Source organism: Protopterus annectens, chromosome 1.part0 (genome assembly GCF_019279795.1).
Source record: "Protopterus annectens isolate FY-2018-M chromosome 1.part0, PAN1.0, whole genome shotgun sequence".
Classification (NCBI taxonomy): domain Eukaryota; kingdom Metazoa; phylum Chordata; order Ceratodontiformes; family Protopteridae; genus Protopterus; species Protopterus annectens.
The window spans coordinates 1,509,751,088-1,509,766,771 of record NC_056725.1 but is presented as its reverse complement, the minus strand read 5'-3'; positions in this window follow the sequence as shown (position 1 = coordinate 1,509,766,771).

Sequence of the window (15,684 nt, the reverse complement as noted above, 5' to 3'; positions counted from 1 at the left end):
GCTATACTAAATGGTGGTGTATTACTACATGTATTTGAAAGCATAATAGTCACATTAAAAAAGTACACCTCTACCCTATTTCAAACCCAATACCATTTCACTTGAACAACAGTGCCTCAACCCACCAAGCCATACAGTCAGTTAATTAGCACAGGTGTTTTAAGAAAAACATAGGAATTGTCATTTTATTGTCATTAAGCGTGTTTACATGATGCTGCGCATTGTTCAGCAATCTGCTAAAAATTAATGAGAAAATAGAAATTTAACTGAATTCTAGTAGAGAAATACATAACTATAAAGCCATACACATAATAATAGATGTAAGTGAGGTATGTAACAGCAGGTAACTCTGCAATTATATGTACAACATGTAAAAAACACCTGCTGTAACAGTGACTCTGTAGCTCAATCTGTTAAATGCTGTAAAAACATTAACGGTTGGTCCACATGATCCTGGGTTCAAATACAGCTGTGTCTAGCATTTAAAATACATATATGTGAACATCACCATTATACATTGCGATATGTATGAATGTCTCATCACCTATTTATCCACCCAAAGCAGTACAGAGGGAATGTCTGATTCCAAATAATGGAAATGAGAGGCCTACAGATATGACCACATTTTAACTATTCCCATTGCAACCCAAGAAAGTGCATAGAATATCAGGCTATGCATTAGCATGAATTCCCAGAGGATTTTGAAATATGTAATTCATATGTGGCACAGTAATATCAGACTGCAGCCCACAATGATTTGCTAGTGATATTACAGACAACCACAGCTGCACAAGTAGCATACATATATTGAGGTCGTACTAGAATCAAAGGTTGCCAGCACACACGGCCCAAAATACTGCCATGACATAACACATGACTTGTCAGTTGTTCATCTAGTTGACATGACAGTTAATGTACCCCCCACCTTGTTCTAGGGCACATCAAGCATGTTGCTTTTTACTCTGTTTATGATACTTTTGGCTAACATACCTACCTTAAACACATACCTTAATTTCCAGTGGGATGAGTTCCATCAATCTGGCTCTGGCTGTACAACAAGGCTGCCACAGGTCACACCATTACTCACAAGTGTTGTCATACTGCACATTCTTCAGCCTCTCTGACTATGCTTATAGTAGCAGCAGCAGCAGCTTCGGTCTGTAGCACACACATCTGTATGTAATAAGTATCTACTACAAACATTGTCTATGTGCTGACATTGTATCTTTATCCCAGTACTTTCCACAGCAACATGTGAGAAAGGGGATGGACTCTACATTGAGGCCTTATATCTTGTTGAGTAGTTGCATGAGATTGGCTGATTATAGCAAATCAGCTGTGTAGGCTACATGTAGCATATTTGAACCACACAGTGGTTCAGAGGCAATCACCTGCTAATGAGAACCATCTTAAAAAGGCAAGTGTCTAGCTAGGGAAACCACTGTGTATGAGAGTTAGTTTGTATGATTAACTCATTGACACTTTACTTATATACCAGTATCTTTCAAAAGAGAAGGATTGTACTCCATCAGGTATGTAACCATTTTGTTTCCAACATGGTGGATATGTTGGAATATACTTAGGGAGAATGGTGATTACATCAGTAAGCATTTGTTAGAACTGTACCAATGACATGGCATTAATCTCCAGCCATATTAGACATACAGGGGGTGTGGAGTACAGCAAAGGTTTAATGCTGTGTGACAACTAGGTAAACAGGTCTCCTGGATAATTCATTTGATAGCAGCTGTAATAGTACACCACTATTTTGTTGGCACTGTTGTTTATATATATTATATGGGGGAATTTTTCCTGCTATGGGGCACACTACAATGGACTCCTGTGTTAGATGTGTAATTATACATGAGTATCTGTGATGGCGCAAATAGGAATAGGTCACTATTGCTACTATTCTAGTTGTGTCCACACCCTTTGCATGTTTGGCACACTATTGAATATGAGATGTGTGATCAAATGGTGAATACTGATAGCCTTCCTTTATTGCTGTATCTCTACACATTGTACTCTCATGCATGTGATCCTGACATGTGTTCTCATTTATTTGTATTTCAGGAAATATCATGCATGTACGATGCAGGGCACCATTTGCTGAGGCAGAAAACAACCTCATTATTGAGGCTTTGCACCAACACTACCAAGTCCTGCTGTCCAGAGGGAAGGCAAATAGGCTAGAGTGTGCAGCCCTATGGAATGAAATGGTGCATAACATCAATGCCATGGGTCACCAGAATCGTACCTATGAACAAGTGTAACACCATGCTATGGCTATGATAACTTCAGCATGCAGCTGATGTGGTCAGGGTTCATCAGGTCACTGGTGGTAGGCCTGTAGCAGAGCAACCTCTCTCAGCCACAGAAGAATTCCTGGCAAACTCCCTGGCATCCATCAGCCAATATGTTGTGGACATGGGTGCCACCCGTTCCTCTCAAGAGGAATGTCCAGGTATGCTTAATTAGATCAGAATTAGAATACTGTTGCATTCAGCATGTCAAGGTGTATATAGTTTTACATGGGTGTCAGATGTTTTATGGGGGGGATTAGCTGCAGTTTTTAAGCTCATGTAAAGAGTGTGACCCACATACCTGTTAACATAGCAGCTTCTGTAAATGTGAGATATTTGGGCATATTACCCCTCTTATACTGTAAAATGTGGTACTGTTGCCATTACCTCTCCCTCAAAAATTTTCAGGACCATCAGGAATTGGAAGAGGCTGTGCTCCTGCTGCAGGCAAACACAAAACTCTTTTGTCAAAGATATAAATATAGTTCAATGTATTCACTAAAGTGTCATCCCAGGCCTGCTGGCTGGATTAATGTACTGTCTGCATGACTGCCAAATGGACAGATATTTTGTGATTGACTTGACAGTATTGTCAGGATATTACAGATTGCCATAACTGTAAAAACTTGGATTCTTGTTTAATGAATAATTATTTCCAAATAAATACAGATTGGGGTTAGAAAATAATGTCCTCATGTCTTGCTGTGTGAGGTTGGGGGTTATACAAGTCTGTAATAGTGACAGCAGTATATACAGTTTAACATATGTTGCACCATAGTAGTTTGGTTCATGTCCCTTTCACAACCTGATGTCAGTGTCTCTTCAGGCACTGCTGATAATGTTGGGCAAAACTGAGGCACAGCTGTTGACATCCCTCATCCACCCTCATTACCACTGTACACAGCCAGTATGCCTGTGCATAACCAGTCCCTCAAGGCCACAGATATTGGGTAGTCGGAAATGTGGCTACGATGCAGCACAATCTAATATCCATGACTGTCTGTGATGGAACATCTGACTGGAGTTGAATACAGCATCTGACCTTGGGCATGAAATGTCATCAGAAAGGTAATATAGTGTAGGCTCATGGTTTCATAGGTTCATAGGTGTTTACTAAGCTACTGAACACAAGGGCTTCTTTAAGCCTAGCCGTACATTCCAGATCTATGACAAGTTCAGATACCCTTGATAAATGTAATCAGAATTTTTGGAGATGAAATACTTACAAACAGGGGCCTGGGAGATTAACCATTTACAGTTTTCCTGTGTCCATTTGAGACATAGGTCCCAAAACAGGGATGATTGTCCTATTCCCCTTCCAGTTGTGTAACTTGCACTTGATTTGCATTAGGGTGGAACTCTGCCTCACATGGATGGGGAGCCTGTTCCATATAGGGTGTAGTCTCTGGGATACATACCTGTCTTTCCAGCACTTCCTATTTATACCACAGGCAAGGTGTAAGCCTGTAGAATGGGTAAATCTGGCACTTGTTGTTTTGTGGATATGCAGGAGGTCCACAGTGGGGTCTGACAATGCCCTGTATGGCAGGCATACATCTGCCCTCCAAAGCCTGTAGGACACATATGGCCTTGACGCTGTCTGCATAGGACATTTTATGTATGCCCTGTATTGGTTTAGTGAGAACCTCTGTGGATGTTCCAATTGTCAGATATGCCTGGTTAGGTACATACAAAGGTGGCATTGCACTCTATGACAGGTCTGATGAATGCCAAATACAGTGGAACAATGACTTCCTTGGACTTAGATGCCATTCCTTTGTTTATAAGTTGTGTAACATAGAATAATTTACCCATACTGTAGGCACGTGACAGTCAGAGGCTAGATTACTATCTATGTGTGTCTCTAAGTCCCTGCCTACTGTGTAAGCTGTTAGAGGTGTGCTGTCAATATGATTGTTACCAGGGGTTGATGACTTCCCAAAGCATAGTATTGTGCTTTTATTGGCATTTAGTGTTACTCCATGGCACCAGTTGTATGTCTGTGTCAACCCCTGCTGGAGAACATTTGTGTCAGTGTGAGATTCAATGACTGCTTCTAATTTGCAGTCATCTGCAAATTTAGTCAGCCAGAGACCACTGACAGCGGCCTTGACTTCAGACAAGTAAAAGCCTAAAAGGAGTGCTCCGAGGAAGTATTCATGAGGGAGTCCACTTGTGAGGTCTGTTTATAGAGGTGGACTCTCATATGCTAACTTCCTGGGTCTTGTCTGTGAGCCACTTGGCTATCCACTCGCTGACATACTAATTTGTCCCTAACTTCTTGAGTTTGTCAGCAATGTCTGATGGAGGCATAATGCCACATGCCTTGTCAGGCCATGGTAGGCGGTGTGAACCATTTTTCTCTCATCCATTGCATTGGTTACCTTCTCAAATAGGTCTACTGTATTGGGTAGGCATGATGTGCCCTTGACGAAACCAAACTGGGTTTGGTCCAATGTCTGGAGGTGTACTATATCTGTAGTGATCATTTTTATGATAATTCTTTTCATGGCTTTATGTACAGTATCAGACTAGTGAGACTTCTGGGTCTGTATTCACCAGGGTCTGTAGATGCCCACCTTTGTGCAGAGGGATGACTGTGGCTGTTCTCCATTCATGAGACATGAAGCCTGTCTGGTGACTACAGTGAAATAGTAATTCCAGAGCCCCTTAAAGGTCATGTTTCATGTTATTTAGAAGGCATGCTGGGATATTGTCTGGGCCCATTGATGCAGTGTTTTGTCTTGGAGGGAGCATTAAGGACCTGTTCCCTAGTGATAGTAGGGGTACTTATATTTGATGGTATTTCCTAAGGGAAGGTTGAGTGGGACAGAGGGGTAAAGCTGGGGCTGAATTTATCAGCCAGGAGATTTGCTATATCTTCTGCCTCATTATAGGTGGTTACATTTACAATGAGATGTGCACACAATTGTGTCTTGCCTTTGAGGTTGTGGACATACCTAAAGTATGCTTTGTGGTTGTCCTTGGCCTGGGAGCTCGAGCTTACCACACATCTGGCTTTGTTAGACTTCATTATCCCCTATTTTTTTTTTGTTTACTTTAAGAGTGCTTTTGTCCTGCTGTATGCTGCAGCTCCTAAATTTTGCCATGAGTTTCTTTCATCTGTTATACAGGCTATTGATTGTATAATTCCACCAGGGTGGTTTTATTTTCAGATAGTTCTGTAATTCTCCCTGGTGGGTATGGGTGCCTCTGTGCAGCTATCAACATGCTCATACAGGGTTTCTGTGAACACTTTTGCATATGCCGCAGTGTTCTTAGTGTTTATGGGGGCTTGAGATTTGGCCAGTTTATCACCTAATAGTTGGAGGTTAGCCTTAGAGTAGTTACTGAATATTCCATGTCTAGCTGGGGTCTGTGTTTCATTTAACTTTAAAGGAGACCAATTTGTATTTGGACCTTACCAGGGAAGACATTACAGTATGGGGTTGTGCATGACTCACCCATATTGGTGAGGACCAGATCCAGTATGGTTGCACCCGTGTTTGCTGTATTGGCTATCTGGTCCAGGGAGTTTGTGTTTACAAAAGCCAGGAATCTCTGTGCCTGTGTGTTTGTTGTCATATAGGATTCCCAGGTAATAGTGGGATTATAGAAGTCACCCATGAATAAGGTATTGGGTTGGATGGTTAGTGTTTTTAATAAGTTTACAAACATGGTATGGGTATCCTGGGTCATAGAGGGGGGCCTATAGCTTGCATGGAAGTAGTACTGGATTTTGCCTGTTGTGAATTGAACTTGGAGCAGCTGAAGTGCATTTTCCTGTTTGACCAGCCTTGAAGTATCTTTAGCTTTGATGTACATAGAGACACCTCCACTTTTAGTCCCTGGATGTGAATTAGCTGATCTAAATGTGTGTAAGGAATAATAAACCTTGCATAGCTGGTGTGCTCTTTGTGGCTTTAAGTCATGTTTCAGTGACCACACAGACATCTTTTGAGAGCTCAAATAAGTATCTCTAAGTATAGACTTGGGAGGTATGTCACAGATCATGTACTCCCACATGGACTATGACTAACACATATCATAGGAAGCTACTAGGCTAATGGCCCTAGGGCCCTTACAAGCCTACCCAAGTTTTATCCTTATTTCCATGATAAACACAAATTGCTGCGGTCCAAGAGGGACACAGGTGGAATCCCAGGGGTGATTTTATGGTTATACATCGAATCGTCCACATTGTGTTTGATGCGGGCCAGTGAGGTGCTCTGTATTGCATGAAGTGGGAGCCCATTCCAAAGGTGTGGTAACCTCTGGGAGACAGATCTGACCCTACAGCATGTTCTATTACTGTCACATGCCAGGTTATGGTCTTTAGAGTGAGTAACCTGTGTACCATTTGATTTTCGGATATGCAGCATTTCAAATAAAGCATGGTCAAAAATTGCCTTATATGCAAGGCATAGATTGCCTATGAGTAGTCTGTATGAAACAGAATAAAGTGACATTGATTTCAGATGATCCACATAGGACAGATGATGAAGACCTTGAATTATCTTTGTAAGGAACCTTTGTGGTCTCTCCAATTGCTGCAGGTGCTTGGAAAGGTTGGGTCTATATTACAATCTTGAAAGCCGACAATGTCGAATCTGACATTGTCGACACAAGAATAGCAAAATTGCAAAATATCGAACAAGTAAACAGAAATCTCCGTAAGGGGAGATTTCCATTTACTTCAATGTAGTGTGGTCTTGGAGTTGGTATATTTAAGTAGCGGGGGGTGTTGAGGGTACAGCCCCCCATGTGGGGGGGTGCAGGGGGGGCTTGCCCCCTGCCTACACCGTTTAGTTTTTTTTTTGTTATTTTTATTTTTTTTCTGAACATTCAATATTTTAACAGTTCGATCACTAAAGGTCGACCTTTATTGATTTGAACTGTTAAATATTCAATGTTCTAATATAGACCCAGAAAGGTCATACCAAAAGGGCCCTTGTATTCCATTACTGGGCTGATGAGGGAGGAGAGTATAAAGAGGTTATAACTTTCTTCATTTTCTGGATGTAATGGCCTTACTTATGAGATGAGCAATATAGAATACCCTTCTTACCACTATGGAGATGTGGTGATCAAAGTTAAGGTTACTGTTAACCTGTGTGCCCAGGTCTCTCACCAGTGAGTGCATACTTAGTGTGTTGTTATTGATGTGGTAGTTAGAAGGAACATCACGCATACTGCAAGGGACATAATATATTTTTTTGCATTGAGGTTAAAGCCATAACTTTGGCATCAATCATTTGTATGTGTAAGACCCTCTTGTAGGATGTTAACATTGTTTGGAGATTTTATGACTGCTCCTAGTTTGCAGTCATCAGCAAACTTTGTCAGCCACAGACCTTTAGTTTTAGCTTATACTTTGGAGAACTGGGTTCCAAACAGCAAGGATACCAGGACAGATCCCTATGGAACACCACTGGTTACAGATCTGCTGTTGGTGGTGGATTCCCCTATTTTGATCATATGGGTTCTATCAGTGAGCCAGTTAGCAACCCATCTAATGATATAAGGGTTGATACCTAGCTGGATGAGTTGGTAAATGATGCCTGAGTGAGGGATAGTGTCACACACCTTGGATAGGTGTAGGTAGGCTGTATGCTCAGATTTCATCTCATCCAGGGCCTTGGTGACTGACTCAAAGAAGTCCACAATGTTTCACAGGCATTATCTCCCTTTGACAAATTCAAACTAAGTAGGGGCAAGTGTTTGGAGATTACCTATAACTTTGTTGATAAGGTGCATGATGATTCATTCTGATGCACACACACACACACACACACACACACACACACACACACACACACACACACACACACACACACACACACACACACACACACACACACACACACACACACACACACACAGCAAGTGAGATGGAGTGAGATTAAAACCTCTACCAATCTAATTTTACACTGTAGAGATCACAGCACTTAATGCACGTGCCATGGCTCGAGTCTAGCATTAATCTGGCTTTAAGTAATCTTATGGTAGATGACATCAGCAGGCCCTGTGTAGGGCAAGAGTTTGGAGGCCTGTATCAACTGCCAGGGCCAAAAAGTGCAAACTCATGCCAGTTGAGGATTCCAAGTGGGCTGGAGTGAGATTAAAATCCCTATCTATTTAGTCTTACACACTGCAAATCACAGTACTTAATGCATGTGCTATGCCTCAAGTCTGCTTTGCAAATGACTGCAGGTGAACTAAACCTAGAGGATATAAACAAGTCATGTGGTGAACAGCTTGTGAGTACTGCAGAGTCACATTGCTTCTTACTGTCATCTGCAGCTAGTAGCCCAGCAGTCAGAAAACTGTTTTGTATCCTAGCTACGTGACAACAGTACCCATTTTGGGCATGTCTATCTATTTACATTTGGATGGGCAAGCCTGTGGCAAAACTCAATTAGCTCTGTCAATGACTGAGCACATAACATATAATACATTATACAACTTCAAAAAAGAAAAGAAAGGCAGCCACACCAGTCCAGTAGCTCGGGCAAAAACAGCTCACAATCAGGCAAAATAATCTTCAAACAGTTTATTAATCAACAACAGACTCCAGCAGCAAGCACCACACCACACAATCAATCGAAGACTTCATCAGATACAACAATTTTCCTGTTTTTGCACTACTCAGTTTTAAAAAACTAAAAAAAAAAATTAGTAAATAAATAAATAAATAAAAAAAAACAAATAAAAAAGCATTAAATCATTCAAAAAAAAAAAACACAACACCACAATATACAACACAATGAAAATTAATTATTCTGTAACCACATGCATCATAAATATGCATATTAAATAAAATAAAAAATTAAAAAAAAAAATAAAAACTTTAGATGATGCTGCATAAAAATTAATAAAATGTTAATTTAACAAAATAATAAATAAATAGGTAATAAGAATAGTAAAATTACATTTTACTTTATGTATTGTGTATATTGTTCAATTTTCAAATATGGAACAATGCTTCATGGATTCATTCAGACCAGTTTTTTGTTAGCCTCCAAATCCAGTATGTTTCCCATGCCTCCCATGCAAGACACATGCCCCCATGGTCCCCCCTGACCAGGAAGGAACTCACAAACAAAACAGGAACTCTTGCACATACATAGGTAGTGTGCTTTTGCACTTAGACTTAGTGCTTTTGTGCTTTAGATGTCATAAATGTACTAAATGCGGCCTCCTTATGAAACGCCTTTTTTAACAACGTAAAACGCTGGACATTGTTGGCATAATACCAAAAAAATAAACCCCTGCCTGGTGTAATGTACCTGTACTTTTTGCTTAACATCCTCATTTAAAACCAACTAAAGCTGACTGGCTTGTAAAATACACTTAGGAACAATGGCCACTCTTAAATTAAATAATTAAAAATCTTGTTCCAGGTAGGTTAATACACTTACAGGTTTTTACAATATTTTTTACCCCTCCTACCCTTAATTTGACACCCTTATAAAAAAAAAACCTATGTCATTCATCCTTAAAAAAACACTTCCATTCATTTTCATACTTTTAACTGTATTGATTTTTCACTACTATTTAACTGGTCTGTGATGTTAAACTAACTCTAAACTGGCCTGTCTTATTACATATTGCCAACCTGGAGCAAATCAATGCCAGAAAGCCCCTAACAATCTCTTTGAAAAGTCTAACCTTAATGTGGATAACCTCTTGATAAGTCTTCCTCAGTAACCTTAGTGATAACTTGCTGGTGCTATATATGCAATATAGTCATTCATGTTTGTGCATCATCATTGCTGGATATAATTCCCCTAATGAAATCTCATCCTAACTCCGAATATGTTATTGAAAAATTGGGGTGGGAACTCTCATGTGAAAATATTGGTTTTAGAAAATGTAGTCACAAAACCCATGTTTCACAACAAAATATACACATTTAAAGGTTCACACCAATACTGGACGTGTGTTACATAAACTGTGTAAATGATAAAAAAGTTGGTAAATGTGATGTGTAGTGTCTTGTAATCTTTATAATAGTAAGGAAGTGTTCAAAATAAATCCAAAATTCAATCAAATCATCGTAAACAAATTCAATTTTAACAATGAAAAATAAGGAATCTAAAAGTAGTTTCAAAATGAACATTCATCGAAAATATATAGCACATATTTCCCTATTCTAACAAACAAACCTGTATCAAAATATAAATGCCAAAAGAACAACCCAAAAAATTGTTTTTCATTTTTGAGCGAATTGCCCGATAAAAGTTGCCCTTTTCAACCATTTGTTAACAAGGATTGAGGAATAACTAATGGGGACCAATTCATCAATGGTAAGAATTATAAATTGGAAAAAAGGGTGACTTCCAATACCGATGCAAAAAGGCCCAAATATCTTGTGAAAAATATTCTCCATCACCGATGGTTAGAAATACCAGATTGGATACAACATAATCTCCTTTCCCCATAACTCCTTCAATTTCCAATCCAAAATGTGATATGGGGTTTTTGTGCACTTATGGGGATTGTGATTCCAATCTGGAATTTTGATATTGGGGTTGAACCCCGGAAATGGAAATCAATCTGGCACCCTGATCAGGATCATTGTGTTGGACTAAATCTATCTTATGGTAAGAATAATTGATCCCTAAACTATAAAAAAAAACTAATATGTACTTCATGTAAAATCAATCATTTCATTCAAGGAGGCAGAGGTGTATTTGTGGTGGTCATGTAAACCCTCATGATTTTACCCTGTAACCCAAGTAAAGGACCACATGTAATATGTAGGCCATTCCCTAACACCATACACTAAGGAGTTGGCAACAAGTTGATCCTTATCAGTTGTTCCTAATGTTGCCCTAGGTCCAAACAAGGTGTTGTTCACCCTGGTCTAAACCTAAAACTCCAAAGTGCAAGGACCCAACTTTTGTTCCAAGGGGTGCCTCTACCTGCCCCCAATCCTTTTCCTCTCCAAATTTATTTGGTGGTAATTACCAGATTGAAAAATAAAATTACCCAATATTAGAATTAACCAGGAAAGCAAGTGAATTAATTATATTAAATAGTAATTGTTCAGTTGTATGTGTGGTGAAATCCAGCAAACACAGGGGGCTGTAGAGAATGGGGGTGTTGTTGCTGCCATAGATGGGAACATATGGTTTCACAATATATGTACATATTCATATACTGTGCCATACATTTTCAAAGTTTCTACATGATGTCTTAGGGAGACATGGTATGACTCACCACTGTCCAGATGTTTACAGCAATTACTCAGGTTTGACTCATATTTATGTGTGTTTCACACTAAATTATGGTTTGCTGTCAAATGTGGTATCATTTACACATGAAATGAGAGAAGACTGCTGGAAATCTGAACTTCAGATGTCCTAATAGTCCATCAAATGCAGCATTTTTCAATGCATGAACATTCCATGCATGAGGCCTACTTATTACAAATGGTGACATGATAGTAGAATGGGTGTCTGTAGTCCCGTGTGGGTGTGATTTCTGTTCAAATAGCCCACTATAGTTACTTGCATAATGTGCCCGGTCTAAAGCTACAATGACATAGTATAATAATCCACTAGACTACTGTGTAGGTTATGGACTTACCTTGCAAATGCAGCAGTTGACACAAATGTAGTTCAGGGTTGACTCTGTCTGATGCAAGCAGTACACAGCCAATACATTGATAGGTACAGGATGTGTAAGTTGGCCGTCATCAATTTTAATATATGTACATGAGTAAAAGCACGGTGTTAGCCCCTAGGTCCCTAGGTTGTCAGTGAATGTCCTATGCGTTGTCTCTTAGCCAAAGCTAGGGCATACAGAGCATGCCTACATCTGCTTACAGGGATATCAGCTGGAGGTTCCTCCTCGAGTCCTCCTGTGACTGTGGCTTTGGTGACCTAGGGACTGGTGGGGGGGGGGGCTGTGTATCTCTTCATTTTGTTGATCCTGCTGCAACTGTTTCCACAGGATCAGATTGTGTAGCTTAGGATGTACTGTGAATATCTGTGCAGATGTGGCTGGAATATACTGCAGGGCTCCACCAGATATATCGAGGCACTGGAACCGTGACTTCAGAAGCCCAAACACATACTCTATGATGTTCCTAGTTTGTGCATGTGCCTCATTATGGCGTTCTTTCATGGGTGTCAGCATCCACAGTTCCAGGATGTGCCTCCTAACAAACATCTGGTACAGCAATGATGTGTGCCAGATATGGGAGTCGTGATAACTGCTAGAGTTGCCAGCACACACATTCATGATAATCCCCTGGGCATTGCACATGACTTGGCAGTTGATGCAGTGGTACCCCTTGTGGTTAATGTAGATTCTACCCTGGTCACCAGGTGGTGTCGATATGTACATGAGTGCAATCTATGGCACCCAGTATTTCAGGGTAGTGTGCTACATGGTAGAAGTGTTGCATATTGCTGGTCCTCACCTCAGGAGAAAGGGGAAAATATATGTGGTCACTGGCATGTGGGAGCATAGCATCCAGGAATTGGTGGAGTATCCTGGATGCAGATGCCTGTGACACCCCCATCATGTCCCCAGTTGGCCTTTGAAAATTACCTGTAGCTAGTATCCTTTGGGCTGCACATACCTTAGTTTCCACTGGGATGGGTTCCCCTCTGTTATTTCTGTCTCTGAGCTGAGGGCAGCAGAACTCACTGATTTCTTGTAATATGTCCCTGTCCACCCTGTAATGTTCTACAATGTCCAGCTCATGTAGTTCCTGATAGATTACCCTGGGCCTGTACACTCTTCTCCTCCTTGGCCTAGGCCTATTGTCAGCAGCACCATTAGCATTGACTTCAGCATCTAGCACATAGAGTTGTAGAATAGCTGCAGCAGCCTGTAGCATTATCTCAGTTAAAATGTCGAAGTCTCTACTCCAATGGTCCAGGCTATTGAGGGTAAATCAGAATGTAGGGTGTTTGCATACTTTATACAGTTGTGGTGTAGGTCCACTAGGTGGGATTGTCTAATTATGATGTAGTTCACCTGCTTAAGATACAATTGACATGATTTACAGCCCTACTTTATTGCATGATGTGATGCTATGCACAGTGTCATGCAGCATAGCTTATACAAAACTATATATTATTAATTGAGTATATCCGGTTTTCATTCCTAGCTGTTTACGTCATGACTGTGGGATGGGTGGTCTGGTCACACGGACATGCTAAGCTATGCCCAAACTATTTGCAGCAAGTGGAGAGCTGCACAAACATGCTCACTGAGCACTAAAAATCCTAAAAGTAACATGACACAGCCCATGATGTCAGCCTCATCCAGTGGGTACATAAACACTGTATAGGAACCTACAAGATATGTATATGTGGACACGGTTGCTCCCTTTAGTGATTAAACAAATCCAGACCATTTACCCCTAATTTGCATAATATTCATGCTGACAGCCTGGAAACTACAAGTTCATAGCTGTTTAAGCTGGGTAACAGCACGAATGCATATTGTACAGACCCAATGCAAAGTCTTACAGTACATTTGTCTGAAGTGCATTATAAGTGTTATTTTACAATTTTTTAAAAAATTTTTATGTTAAGCATGTTTGCACAATGTGGCGCATAGAGCAAACATGCAGAAATTATTAAAAACAAGTATTAATTTTGCATAATCTCTAATGTTTTCAGACAGCTTATGTTAAGCATGTTTGTACAATGTGGCGCATAGAGCAAACATGCAGAAATTATTAAAAACAAGTATTAATTTTGCATAATCTCTAATGTTTTCAGACAGCCACAATGTATATTTTGCACATTTATGTATGTGATCTTACCTTTTCAGGGGAATTATGTCTATATTTGTGGACTTTTACATCCCTTTCTTTCAGTGTAGATTCCTGTACATGGACAGTTGCTGTGTACACTACTGACATGGACATGGAGTCTGCACAGATGCATTACATCATGTTGGATCACTCCACCTGGCTTATTTGCATGAAATTCAGCTACTTAAGCCAAAATTTGCATTGCACAGAAGTTTCCCTGCTTGCACGTGCTTGCACACCACTACACTGGGTTTACTGAATCTAAAACTGTTTATGCCCATGTACGGATCGAGGTGCGATGTGCAAATGGAAAAAATCCATGTAGGCTTTACTGAAGTCCCCTGATAGTCTTAAGTTCAAATTTGTTTATGAATGAATTCATTCTCTCAGTGAAGTGACTTGGACTCTTGCAGAAGGCAACAGTATCCCAACAATAAGATGTTGTAGAAATATTAATGTTAGAATCTCAGATACAGGAACTGCTGTATGTAATTATGGAGTGCTATGAATTCTTCACATAAAAGGAAAATATCCTCACCTGATGCATTTTTTAACTGCATTTACCACTGTACCCTAATATATTAATGAGATGAGTTCTGATCAATGACCCATGTCATTCTTAAAGGGATAACATCAAGTTTAGTTACTAAGGCCCTACATTTGAAGTCTAGCAACTTTATATTAAGACTTCCAGCATTACCCATATGAAGGTCAGCTTCAGTTTGGTTACTACTGGTCACTAGATCTCCCAATGGAGTCATAAAAAATGAAAGTATTTTTGTCATAAGGATACTTAAGTCATCTAAAATGTAACTATTTTTGTTGTAGGGATACTTAAATCTAGTAACAAGGTCAGTAGTACATGTTTGCACAACATAGAAGAGCTCTGACAGCAAATTTTCACCAAGTGGTCACCACCTCCACTTTTCCCGCAGGATCAAACACTTTTAAGAGTGGCTCTTGCACATGATTTTAGTAGGCAGTCCTTGACATTTATCACAAACTGTGAAAGGCATGCTTGTACTCGCCATTTAGAGGTTTTGTAAGAAGCAGATGGAAATCAGGTCGCACACACATTGTGAAGTCAGTGATCAAGATAACATGTCTTCTTGTCCCTGAATCTGTGGCATAGAGGGATGAAGGCATGATTCTATTCTTGATGAGATGAATGGGATTAGTGGCTTTGAGGTTGCATAATCCACAGAGAGGAGGAAGAGGATGGGAATAAGCAGCCAATGCTGTCTCACCCATCCTGGGTGGGGGTTGGTGGCTATGGCTTGCAGTTTGGGTGACACCTACAAAGAACATTAAGTGCTAACCTTGTGTAGCACAGGCTTTCCACATACACACTGCCTTTGTGCAACCACACTGGCTGGGGAGGTCAGCCTGCAGGGGGAATTCTCCACAAAAAGGCAACAGTTAAGTGGAGCTCAAAGGAACTACTATGGGGTAGGGAGGTCTTCTCCATTAAACCTTAATTAGGCACTCCAGCGAGGACAAAATGGGTCATAAGACTCTTATCTAGCCTGTGGATGTCAGGCTCTCAACTGGGTGAAGATAGTGATATCAGTAAACAGGTCTAGGAGAGAAGGGGGAAAA